Here is a 13,511-nt window from a genome sequence, read left to right as displayed (position 1 = left end):
CAAAAACATTGTTATTAAGCATGCAGCTGGCATACAAAGCTGGTTCTCATAGATAAGCTTATCAATAGAAAAGCAATTTTTATATGCTTTCCATTAAGTAAGGCATTCTAAACCAAAATCCTAAGATAATTCTGACAAAACAATAACTGACAGTAAGGAGAGTTGCTCTATCAAAGAGCTTAAATGTATAAACATGACCTTCAAATTTATAAGGAATTACCTCTATTTCCACCTAGTACAAATAAATTCAATCACACTTTAAAATTATGATTATTACTCTTTTGTTGCCACATTGCTGCTTCTTTGCTGATTATACCATTATCTACTTAGAAATTTCATAAACATTCAAGGTCTGTATTTCCAGGTCTAAATTTACTTAGTTAACAAGATAAACATCCCCCCCGACACACCTAAAAAAGTATTAGAGAAGATTGAACTTCTATGCCCATGGAAAGGGCAATTTATTTTATTTTATTTTTTATCTTAGTTATTTGAGAGAGAGCTAGAGCGCACGCTCCTGAGGGAGCACAGAAAGAAGGGAGGAGGGGCAGAAAGGGAGGGAAAGAATCTCAAGCACACTTTGCTCTGACTGCGGAGCCCCCTGCCCTGAGATCATGACCTGAGCCAAAACCAAGAGTTGGATGCTTAACTGAATATGCCACCCAGGTGCCCCTGGGAAGGGCAATTTAATAAGAAATTCATGAAGTATGATTTACAAGGAACAGATGTGCCCTCATCCATTCAAGCCTTTCCTGAGCTTCTGCTATGTTCTCTGCACACTGGGGATGAAGAGGTCAATCATGCAAAGGCTATTTAGTCAAGGAGGTGCCATGACAGATCAGTGTAGTATTTACTGGATGGCAATGGTATAAGTTCATTATTCTTGGCGAGAGAAAGGGAGTAGGATAAGGAGAACAGCACAGAGAAGGTTTCAAAAAGTATAGACTCAAGTGAAAATTTCACTACAAGAACCCTTGTAAATCAGCTCTCTAGGAAATTAATTAATTAATTTAATTCTCTGAGGAATTAAAATCAGCAAGAGCAGCAAAGACAGAGGAAACAAGGTGGACAGAGACTGCTCCATGACAGGAGTTCAGTATCCTACAAAGTTAAAGCTATAGGAAAAACACGAAGGCTTCAGAGTCATAAAGACCTCAGTTCAATACCAGTTTGGCTGCAAGACTTATAAAGTTAGTTAAGTCACCTCATTCCTAGGTGAATTCTTCATGCATAAAAACAAATGTGTATAATGGTGTTTACTTGACAATGGAGCAAAACAAAAAGGATTTAAGAACTAAGGAAATTAGCAGCCAAATCTGAGCAGAAGCTCTATCATTACCTCTAGATTAAGAAGAGAAATTCTCCAAGAAATGTTTTAGGGCTCATCCTATTTGTGGTTAAGAGCCCCTTCAGTTCATTTAACAGAATTTTAAAGCTAAAATGCCTTTATTAAACACATCAATTTACATTCATTGGACTGGGGTAATTCGGGCTGAATCTTTTTTGATCCCTTGGGTCAGTACACCACTTTTCTGTTTTTGAGGCGATAGGATGTGCTTTCCAATTAAGGAGAGAAACATAATACCATTCACCTCCAGCGCTGTCAAGACCTGAAGAGATTAAAAATAGAAGCTTTCCTTAATACTGAATTAACCTGAGGACCCCGTGAGCTACTACAGTACAGAAAAAAAGGGTGAATGCTCAAAACATGGCAGACACTCACCTTTAAAAAAACAAAGAGAAGAAAAAAAAGCTTTGTAATGTCAAGATTACTTCACCTTAAGACACATGCCTTTAAGTCTGTCAAAGTTCCTAAGTCTGTCTTTAGTTAAGTCTCTCCTGTAACGTACTACATCACAACAAAGAAGGTATTTATCAACTTACACACTTTGTGAGTCCATGAATTACAAAAGGGCTTAGTTATGTGTAACCTTAATACTACCATGTCCACCGCACACTCACGAGTTATTGCTATAATGCAAGAACACACAAGGGAATTCAAGCAACATGAGCAGCAAGCTCTCGGACCTCGGGAAATTTTTAAAAAAGGAAAAATAAATTCGGCCGAAGACCATACAACTTTAAAAGGCTCTAAATAAACGCGTTAGAGCCAACGCTTCCATCAGAACAAATTCTGTGGTGCCATTTTTTGCCCCGAGTCACATAAAAAATATGCCGTTCAACTCACAACTTCCCTAATGCCCAGACCCCTCAAACTTTTTGGACAGAAAGACGAGGGGACCCTGAGACGCCACTGGCCGCGAACGGGACCCCAGCCCTCGTGCCCCGCAACTTCTCGCTCGACCTGCGGACCCCCTTGGCGCCTCCGCCCGCGCCCGGCCCCGCGGTCCGCGGCCCCGCCGCCCCGGCAGGCGCCAGCGCGGACCCTCCGGACAGCCCCGGAGCCCGCGGGCGCAGGCGGCGGTGTCCTGCGGGCGGGTGCGGCTCGCTCCCGGCGTCGGCAGGCCAGCCCCAGCGCGCGGGGAGCGGCCCGGAGCGCCCCGTTTCTCACAGACCCCAACATGGCGTCGGCCGCCGCCCGCGACGACGACACCTCCCCGCGCCGCAGACGGCCCGGGGACCGCGGGGGAAGCGCCAGAAAGTTTCGCTTCTCCTCTCCCGGCCCGCGAGGGACCGACGCACAACCAGCCTCGGGCTTCACCTACCCAGGCGGGCACGGGCGGCGACGGCGGCGGCGGCGAAGGTCCGACTCTTCCTCGTCCCGGGCGCCGGGCGCGGACTCTGTCCGCTCGTCCGCCCCAGCCTCCCAGGGTGTGTGCAGACAGCGGCCCCGCGCAGCCGGCGCGATCCGGACGCGGCGGGCGGGCGGGCAGGCGGCCGGCCGGCACCGCCGCTCGCAGGTGACTCCCCCGCCCCTCCAGTCGAACCCCACAACGGCCGCTTGGGCTGGTCTCTCCCCTGCGCGTGCACGAGCGCGCCGCCGCCCACACGCCAGGCGCGAGCACTCGGGCACGAGCACACCCACAAGGCTCACTCCCCGCCCTTTCTTGCTTGTTCCCTCGCCCCGCCCGTGCGGCCCCGCGCGACGTGCTCGAGGGGGAGGGGCCTCAGCGAAGGCCACACCCACCTAGGCTGCGGGGACGGAGAGGAGGTTCCTCCGCTCACTCTGTGGACTCGCGCACTGGCATCTGTTGGGTACGCGTGGGACGTTTCACCTGGAGTTCCTGCCTCTTGGCAATCCTTTGGCAAGGATTGTTCATCTCATTACGAGTATTTTTTCGGAAGAATGGAAGGAAGGTTGGGTTGCCTTTCCCCACCCACTGAACGGGCATCCCCAGGCAACTCAAGAACTTTCTGCGGGCGGGAAAGAAAGGCTTTTTGGATGTTAGATACCCAAAGGCGTGCGGGCAGATGTCTGTTTGCTACTCCCAGTTAGCGCGGCTTTCTTGCCTGTCACACCTTTCATTTGCTTTCCCTGAAACCCCCACCTCTTGAAACCGAAAGAGCTGCGGTTGCAACACATACACCCCGCGGACTATGCACGGCTCTTTAAGTGCAAGACTTTATTGCCTGCCTTAGAACTCCGGTCTTACCAGAACTTTGCCCTGACGCTGCAAAACCTCATCTACCTACTTCACATACTTAGAAACGGTAATGATAGTATATAAGGTTGAATCTGCCCTTCCTCATACCGCAGCAACTGTTAAGCGCGCTGGTGGGTACGTGGAGAGATACCAAGCTGTCCGAAATGGCCAAGGAATGGGGAAAGGGGACTGCATACTCCACACAAAAAGTGTGTAGGTGAGAATTAGATTTGGGTAAATTTTATCTTTCCCACTGGTCTGTTATTTCAAGGATATTTAACCTTTGTTTGATGTTTCTCAAATTAGAGCCGCCAGCACCCAAGCTGCGTGTAAATGAGCATCCACCAAGGAACAAGAGGAGCAGGTCTTGTTTCTGATCCGCTTTTTATCTGGGATTCTACCTCCTCTAGGTCTTCGTCTCCCATCATCCCCTATTTCAATGTCTCAGAAACAATTTTTTTTTAATTAGTAACTAGAACAAAACTAGCAAGGATGAACTTTTTTAAACAGGGGAACTTACAGTATCCCCATCACGCAAATCTTCACATGTGTTATAGTTGTCTCTGTAGACAAGGACAATGTTCACGGGACACTTGTTTAACCATCACCCTACCGGCACCTTCTTTCAGCCTCTGCCTTCTCTACATGCAAAGCAACATTTCATCAGTGAAAAAAGGTAGGCTTGATCACCCAAGATCGTTTTAAATTTTGAGGTTAGGAGTTGCTATGTCTAGCCTACAGCAATTGTCACCGAACATTTTTGGTCACTCAGTCATCAGTAAAAATGTTTGCCCACACTCCCCTCCCGATATACTTACTTTATCCTAAAAGGCGTGGACTTAGAAGCCAAAAGGACTATAATGAAAGCATCTACCTCCCATATCATTATGAAGATTAAATGAGTTAATATTTGTAAAGCATGGTGCCTGGTACATGGTAAGTGCTATGTAAGTGTTAGATAAAAACTATTGTATATAATAGATATTAATTACACATGTAATAATAGATACAATATATAGTATGCATATACACACTATATTTTATATAACTAAAATCTATTATATAACTAATATATTACGTACATTATAAAACATACACACACACAAAAAGAAATAATTATTTAAAACATTGTGTGAGTTTTCTTTCTTTACTCTGCATGTTCTGTCTCCTCCCTGGGCTATGCGTAACCCAATTTGGACTCCACTGATTTAGAGTTGCACCAACAAATATGGTAACCACTAACCACATATAGTTATTAAAAATTCAGTTCCTTAGTTGCACCACATTTTAAGAACTTAATTGCCACATGACTACTGGACAGTGCAGATATAAAATATGTTGCAGAAAGTGCTATTGGATAGCACTGACAAAGCTGACATAAACAAGGGTCTAAGGCAATAGGATCAACTCATGCCTGACAACTGTAACCACTGTACCATGTTCAAATTGACTGATAAGATCTCTCTCTGAGCTTCACATCTCCTCTGTAAAATAAAGATAAAAATAGGAACTACCTCACGGATTGCTGAGCAGAGGAAATGAGATAAGGTGTGTAAAGTCTGTGGCAGAGTCCCTGAAACATAGAGGAACTTGAAAATATTGGTAAAATTTGAGTTTCGATAAACTCAGTAACTGAATTTGATAAATTTGATAAACCTGAAAGGCAAAGATCATATTATTTATTTTAATGGGTAAGTTTTTCAAGGTATTAATTTGGGAAAAGACAAAGAGTTTGGTGAACTTTTGTTGAAAGCAGAGCATTCAAGGAGGGCTGGAAAACACCAGGACTTTTACTTACTCCTCCATTTCTTCTTTCTGAAGCCCCTGGTCTTCTAGTTGTGCCCATCTCAGTGAAATTGCATTCTCACCCACAAGTCTGGTGAGTTGCCACCAACCGTCTCATCCTCTTTCCTACTTCCTTCATCCAATCCCTTTGCTTCCTAAATATCGTCGGACCTTCTTCCAAAACACTTCATCTAAACTCCTCTCCTCTCCTGGTGACCCCTTCACACAGGGACAACACAGGACTGTACCACTTCCCCTGGTAGCAAGCCTTCTGTGGCTCCCCACAGAGGCTGCTATATACAGTTGTACAGGTTGTAGTAGAATAAAACTTTGGAAGATTGCCTTTCACATTGGGGCATTGTAAATTTTGTATTTATTACAAATATCCTCTGGCAGATTTCAAAGAAGTGCCTTGTTCTGCTAAAACTATTTTACAACAATTTTCCAGCAAGATAGAAATGCTTCGAGGAGCAGAGGCCTTTCTCTCATTTGCCCAAATCCACATGGAGTAGGAACATTTCTTTCACTTAGAACAAAATGCCAGATCATCACAGGTCCTGTAAAGCCCAGCACAATCCAGCCTCGACCATTGTCTCCACCATAAAATGATGCCAAGCTCCACCAAAATCCATTCGTGTCAGTCTCCTGTTGTTTCTAAAATATACCATGCTCTTTTCTGCTAAGGGACCCACTTCCTGGCCAATTTTCTACCTAGAGAGTCAAGCCCACCGCACCCCACCTTTTACATAGCTGTGGCTCCCTGTTATCTTTCAGGCCTCTGCGCCCTGAGAGAGTGCCCATGTAATTCTGGGTCGCAGCCCTGTGTGCTTCCCTCATAGCACCTACAGATCTCCCTGGAGACTGTAAGCTCTGTGAGGGAAGGGAGCCCCTTGTCTTCTCTGTTCTATCCCCAGCTTCTCTGTAGTCAGCTTAGCACCATTGCCACCCCTCTCTACATTCTCCTCTGCACCACGGGAAAAAAGCTCAGAATTCTCTTTTCTGGAAGACTTTTCCCTGAATGGTTCCTGGTTAAATTCTGCCAGTGGAGACACCTATGTGAGATTTGAAAGGCAGAAGAAAAGGAGAAATCGCTGTTCTCCAGCACAGCTTCAAACAGGCAGCTCAGATCAGAAAGGGCTGTTTCCCTAGATTTTTGAGAAGATATCAGTGAAACCTGAAACATAATATTCTGTGGGTTTGTGGGTTTTTTTTTTTTTTTAGATTTTATTTATTTAGTTGACAGACAGAGATCACAAGTAGTCAGAGAGGCAGGCAGAGAGAAAAAGAAGAGGAAACAGGCTCCCCACCGAGCAGAGAGCCCGATGTGGGACCTGATCCCAGGACCCTGAGACCATGACCTGAGCCAAAGGCAGAGGCCCAACCCACTGAGCCACCTAGGTCCCCATAATATTCTGTTTTTTAAGAGGGGTGGTAAGGCTGTGTTCTTAAAAAGGGAAGTGGAAATTTTCCAAATTAAAAGAGGTAAAAGAAACATGACAGGGATGCCTGGGTGGCTCAGTTAGTTGGGTGTCTGACTCCTGAATTTGGCTCAGGTCATGATCTCAGGGTTATGGAACCGAGCCCCCTGTCAGGCTGTGTGCTGGGCATGGAAGCTACTTAAGATTCTCCCTCTCCCTCTGCCCCCCTTCCCCCCTAAAAAAGAAAAACACATGACAACTAAATATAATACCTCACTCTAGACTGGGTCCTGTAGTAGAAAGGGAGAACACTACAAAGGACGTTATTGGGCTAATTGAAAAAATTGGAATATGAACTGAAAAGTAGATAAATGTATTATATTAGAGTTAAATTTACTGTCTTGGTTATATAAGAGAATGTTCCTCTTCTTAGGATATACACACGAAAGTATTCAGGGGTAAAGGACCATGAGGTATATAACATACTCTCAAATATTCTGAAAACATTTCATATGTAACATATATTTGAAATATTATCTCTGAAAGAAAGAAACCCCTTATATATGTATGATAAGGCAAATGAAGTAAAATGATAGTAAGTGAATCTGGATAGAGCATATGGTGTTCTTGGTATAATTTTTATTTGAGCAAACTCTAAGTTTGAAAATCCCCCCCCCCCAAATATTTAAAAATAAACACAATAAAGCACTAAAGAAACTACTAAATAATTCAAAACAAACTAAGATAGGTGTCTTAAATATCCAGTCTCAAAATAAGTCCAGACTGATAGCCATGTGATTAAATAACAATGTATTTTATGTATTGTTGTTGTTTTTTTTTAATTCTCCAAGGAACAAAAAGTGAATTTACCCTTCCTGCCTGAGATAAAATGCTCCCTAGCTATGGGGGTATAACCTCTCCTATACAGGTGTTCTTTCTAAACACTTAAATACAGGATGTTTGCAGCTTTACTGACCACTGTATCCTACAACCAGCTTGGGCCCATCACATTTACTGGAGATCCTGAGCTGTAGGAAGTGGGAACAGATACTATATTCCTTACAAAACTTCATTATGTGAAGAGAATAATCCAAGTTATAACCACATCCCCCAATTGCATCATTGCAAACTTTTTGCTTTAAAGCAGGAAGGCCCCATGACTCCTGGAAATATAGTTCTAGGCATTTTAATCTGAGAGCCTTATAGTCAGCTCCTAGAAGATCATTTAGAAACATCTCCCAATAAAATGACATAGAAAGTTCTCTTAAAAATATTGCAAGACAGGGGCGCCTGGGTGGCTCAGTGGTTTGGGCTGCTGCCTTCGGCTTGGGTCATGGTCTCAGGGTCCTGGGATCGAGCCCCGCATCGGGCTCTCTGCTCCGCAGGAAGCCTGCTTCCCTCTCTCTCTCTCTCTCTCTCTGCCTGCCTCTCTGCCTACTTGTGATCTCTGTCTGTCAAATAAATAAATAAAATCTTTAAAAAAAAATATTGTAAGACAGTAAAATGATCCATGGTTGCTAGGCATTAGGGGAAAGGGAGGGATTAACAGGATTTTTAGGGCAGTGAGACTATTCTGTACAATACTATACTCATGGACACATGTCACTATATATTTGTTAAAAGTAATAGAATGTAGCATTAAAGGAGTGAACCTTAACATATACTATGGACTGTGGGTGATAAGGACGTGTCAATGTAGACTCACTGATTGTAATAAATGTGCCACTCTGGTGTGGGATGCTGATAGTGGGGGAGGGTGTGCTTGTGCGTGAGGGTGGGGGTAGGAATTTTATGGAACTCTCTGTACTTTCCCCTCAGTTTTTCTCTGAACCTAAAACTTCTTTTTTTTTTTTTTTAACCTAAAACTTCTTTAAGAAATAAAATCCATGCAGAAAGAAAAATATATATATTGCACACGTCTCTTGGAAAAGCTAGGGGAGTTGAGAAGCTTTCTGGAAGGAATTTGAATTCATTTCTTAAAAGACTTATTGTAAATTGTATTTCCCAGACTACTGCTCTTTTAACCACCTGTCAAGCTATCTTACCTTACAATAAAAAACTGACATTTAAATTTGAACAAAGAAGCTTATTAACATTTAAAAAAATTAAGTTTTCTTGGCAGAAATTTGATGTTGATCTTGGAAGTTTTAACATATGAATCTAGTATACATCAAGAATCTTGTGAATTTTCTCAACAGTGGTTATAAATTGATCAGGGATTTGCCTCGCTCCTAACCAAGTTTATGTATTTCCAACAGGGACACCATGTGTCATACTGGAAACTAAGGGACTCGTTTCAAACTCATCTCTGTCTTACCAGAAACATAAGGCTTAATGTCCCGTGCCGAAATAAGTTCCAGGTAGAGTAGTAAATTATGTGTAAACTATGCAAACTTTTGTATAAAACAGACCTGAAAAAGATACAACTATATTAATTCTTTACCTTTGGTAGGATTATGCACAATTCTTTTCCTTCTTTAACAAGATATACTTGTTATATCTTCTATAACAAGTATATATTGTTTTATTTAAAAAAACAGAAGGCACAATCATCAGTGAATTTTCAATGAGGTAAAAATCATATTCAAGTACTCATACACAAAAAGGCACAATGGTTGCTTTCTTCTCTAGAAAATTCCTAAATTATTTGCACATTACCTTCCCTGCCAGTAGAGTGGAATTATACAACAAATGCCTTATGCCTTTACATTAACCCTGTAAATGACAAAACAGTAACATCAACAAGCAGTTATTGAAAAAGTTCACCTTCTATAAAACTAGCTTAAAATAAGTTCAGAACCTACAAAGTTGGAATACTGTAACATGTTTTTCAAAGTTGGTGCCAGATTAAACAAAATTCAACAGAAACTTGGAATCCAAGTATTATCAAGAGAATCTATTCTAAAAAGCCATATACTTTTCAGGAGTACTAGTATAAATAGGTCATTCATACTTTCATGTAAAGAGAAGAAATTGAAGCATGATTTCATTAAAAAAATTCATTTCCAATAAAAAGAAAAGCTTTCAGAGTTTGGAGTCAGAACTACGTTCAAATTCTGATTCTCTAACTTATTAGCTGTATAACCTTGTGTAAAAGGCTTAACTGTTCTGCTCTGCTCAATCTTCTTATTAGTAAAATCTGTAAAAATGGGAAAAGAATCCCCTCTATCCTAGGATGATAAAGATTGGGGATAATATAAGGCAAACTCATTGCAAACAGTAGGTGCTTGGAAAATACTAGGTACTCAATAAATAGTGGATGTGGTGGTCATGTTGTAGTAGTAAATGCTTTTTGCTGTTGAAATTATTAATAAAATATAAATTCTATCACTTATGTGAAAAGGAAGGAAATAGCCTATTAATTCTTGACATTCCTGATTTATAGATCTCTGGCCAGTTCTTGCAAAGGTCCCTGCTCCATATTTGTGTCTCTCTGACGACCCTTTATACATTCTAGATTGACAACAAACAAGGAATGTTCACAAGCAGAACACATCCTGTGAAAACAAGCCATCATTTAGCTATAACCACCCAGCTGCTCTTCTCACCTCATTTCCCTCTGCTCTGTATGGAGCAGCTCCCAACACCCATCTCAGTCCATGACTTCCACCCAGACACACCCACATGTTGCTTCAGTCCTTAGCCCAAGCTCAGCTCCCAGAACTGGTAGGTGCCAGACAGGCAGGCCTGGCCAGACACAGCAGGTCTTCTGGTTCTAGAAGAGGGGCCAAGTGGCTGGACCAAGAACACTCTGGAGAAACTCCTTGTAGAACAGTAGTCCTGTTCCACCTATTTGAGTCTTGGCACATGCAATCTCTGTTTACTGCACTGTGACTCACACATAAGGAAACCCGAATTTGGAAATGAAACTGAGTGGCAAGGCAGGCAAACCAGCCAAGAAATAGGGAACACAGTCAAGAGACACAGGCTCACAGCCAGAGACTGTAGGATGTGGTGCAGAGGACTATTTCTAAAGTGTGGGGTCAAACCTGTTGGAAAGGACATTTTGATCTGGAATAGATTTTTAATGATAATGCAAAGGTCTGAATGACCTCCTCTGCCATATAGTGCCTTCTTTTCATGTTCTCCAAGTACTGAACCATTTTCCTGTCATTTTTCTTTCATATAATCTCCAGCATATCTTCACTTTATTTTCTCCTAGCCTCTGCCATCCTGCATGAAGAGTCCTGACACACATTATACTTCTCCAGAAATGGAATGTCGTGTATATGTATAGAAATATAGATATGTACCTCGTGGATTAGAAGATCAAAATAATCCATGGAAATCTACTTGGGGATAAAGTTGGGATGGAAATATAAGATAGAGTAACTCAGTCCTATTTATTTATAAAGCAATTCATTAATTTATTAAAAAATATCATTGACTACTATGAAGTATTGTTATTAGAGTTAGGGGTGGCATTGGGTACATAGGGAAGACCGACAAGAACCCTGTCTTCAAGGAGCCCACCTTCTAGCAAAGGGATAAAACACATATAATAAGATAATTGCAGACAGTGATGAGTTCAGTAAAGGAAATAGAGATGGCAAGTACCATGACATCAGCCAGGACTGTGTAAGGGCCTATTCAGCCAGAGCAGCCCCACTCCGGGTAAACTGCCATTTTGCTGTAAAGCTTAAATTGACCTTGGCCCCCCAAGGGGAACTTACTTAAAAGCAAGTCCAGGAAACCAGTCACAGGTAACAAAGTCCAAGTACAAGGGTGGGTCAGGCCAGGTGGAGGTATTCAATCAGTGGGGGCGCATACTGTCTCCTAGCTACCAAGGAGTATGAGCCCCTGCCCTTTGGGAGCCTTTGGGCGCCAATCCTAACCAAGGTGTGATAGGCTAAATCAAATGTCTACTAGGGTAAATTGTAATTCAGTTGGTCATCTAGCATCACTATGGAGTTTCCTGTGTGTGCTACAATCTCATTGGCCACCTGTGTGTGGCCAGGCCCAACCACATGGCCTTTGCTCTATAAAAGTTAGTCTGGAAAGCAGGGAGGGATCGTCCTCTCTGGAGGGGTGGCCCCGACTGGTCTGTTTGACGGTTGATATGATTCCTGATGCTTGGCGCGAAATAAAGCTTTGCTTGACCTTTGCTTTGTATCAGTCTCGCTCCTTTAATCACTGACCCATTATTGGGGTACCCAATTTGGGGGGGACCCAGCAACTGTTTAGGGTGGGAGGTGTTTTATTCCCATAATATTCATCCACCCCACCAACACTATCACTGGTCTTTGAGAAGACAGTTGATAGTCTCTCAGTCTCCTGGAAGTTGCTATGCAAATGCATCTTTAAGACAAGAGTCCTAGCTGAAAGTTGCCACTAGCCCCTCCCACCATCACACACTCTCAACCAGATTATTGCCCCTAAACTATCCTTGTATAAAAGTTCTGGAGCTATCACAGCGTATTTAATGGAAAGTGACTGGCTATTTTAAATAGAACAGTCCATACAACTTCTCTAAGAAGATGGCAATTGAGTTGAAAGATGAGAAAGAGGCAACTCCTGGAAGAGCTGGGGAAAACTGTTCTAGGACAAGAAGGAACATATGCAAAGTTCCTAGGGCAGAAAGAGTTTACAGTGAACTCAGACTAGAAAGATCAATGTGGCTGGAGGGGGCAGGTATTAAGAGCTAATTGTGGTAGACAGAAGCCAGAGGGTTCTGGCCTGAACCAGAAGGGCCTGAACTAGGTTATAGGCAGGAGAGTGACACTCTCTGATTTAAAGTTTCAACAGATTTAACTCCGAATTGAAGACAAAAATGGAAGCAGGAAGACCTCTTAACTAAATACTGCAGTAGTTCAGGGGAAGACAATGACAGATGAGGCCAGCAGGCAGCTTGGAAAGAAATAAATGGACAAAGAGGGATATTTGGGAGATAAAACAGGTAGGACTTGCTAACTGACTGCAAGAAGGCAAAAGAATGGGAGGAATGAAGAGTGACTCCCACCTTTAGGCTTGAGCAGTTGAGCAGATCGTGGCTTCATTTACTGACATAGCAATGCCTAGAAAGGAGCTGATTTCAGAAGTGGAGAGAAAATCAAGAATAATTTGACATACTTGGTTTGAAATGTCTATTACTGATCACAAGTAGTGATGTCAAGTCTAGAGTAAGTGGAGAGAGCTGGACTGGAAATATAAACTGGGGCACTGTCCACAAAGGACACAGTAGGGATGATGTCAAGAAATTTATTAGGACCTTTCAAAATCAGGGATCTAAAGATGAATGAATATAATCTATCAAAAAGAAATAACACTTTATACACAAAGATATTTATGGCAGTATAGATAGACTATCTGGAAGCAGTTGAGTGCTTTGTCAATGAAATACTATTCAGTAATTTAAATTCTTTACTAAGACTTCTGGATAGGAAAAGGATATATTTATATTATAATTCTAAGTGGGGAAAAAACACTAAACTTATCTACATCATATGATAACTATACAAAAATATGCACAAAAGATAAGGAAATACATGAGAGTTTAATCATAGTCATTTTCCTTTGGATTTTCTTCATATTTTCTGTAATTCCCATTCTGTTTGATAGCTTAAGTGAGGCTTATCCTAAGGTAACAAACAACTCCCTAAATTTTAGTGGCTTATCACATAAAATTATTTCTTGCTCATCCAAAGTCCACTGTAGGTCAGACACAGTAGATAAGAAAAGATGGTCACTATCAACACCTTTCCTTCCTATACTATACGCTACTTCCTATATCAAGTGTAGGGGTCTAATTTCTCTTGCTTTAAAG

At 42.2% G+C, this 13,511-nt stretch overlaps 1 protein-coding gene across 3 annotated transcripts in view; it reads right to left on the bottom strand.

Annotated features, from left to right (window-relative positions):
- PLEKHF2 (pleckstrin homology and FYVE domain containing 2) overlaps positions 1-13,511 on the bottom strand; it is a 75,609-nt gene that overhangs the window by 29,191 nt on the left and 32,907 nt on the right. The window contains exon 1 of one of the 3 annotated variants that reach the window (XM_059165986.1): positions 2,667-2,986. The exons of 1 other annotated variant lie outside the window; for it this stretch is intronic. The gene's annotated coding sequence lies outside the window, so the exon portion shown is untranslated. Of the gene's footprint in view, positions 1-2,666; positions 2,987-13,511 lie in introns of those variants that run through there. One more of the 3 variants, XM_059165984.1, reaches the window with a different exon arrangement.

The sequence above is a fragment of the Mustela lutreola genome, chromosome 3, assembly GCF_030435805.1.
Source record: "Mustela lutreola isolate mMusLut2 chromosome 3, mMusLut2.pri, whole genome shotgun sequence".
NCBI lineage: Eukaryota > Metazoa > Chordata > Mammalia > Carnivora > Mustelidae > Mustela > Mustela lutreola.
Note: the sequence above shows the minus strand (reverse complement) of the source record. Positions and strands in the feature narration are given on the sequence as shown.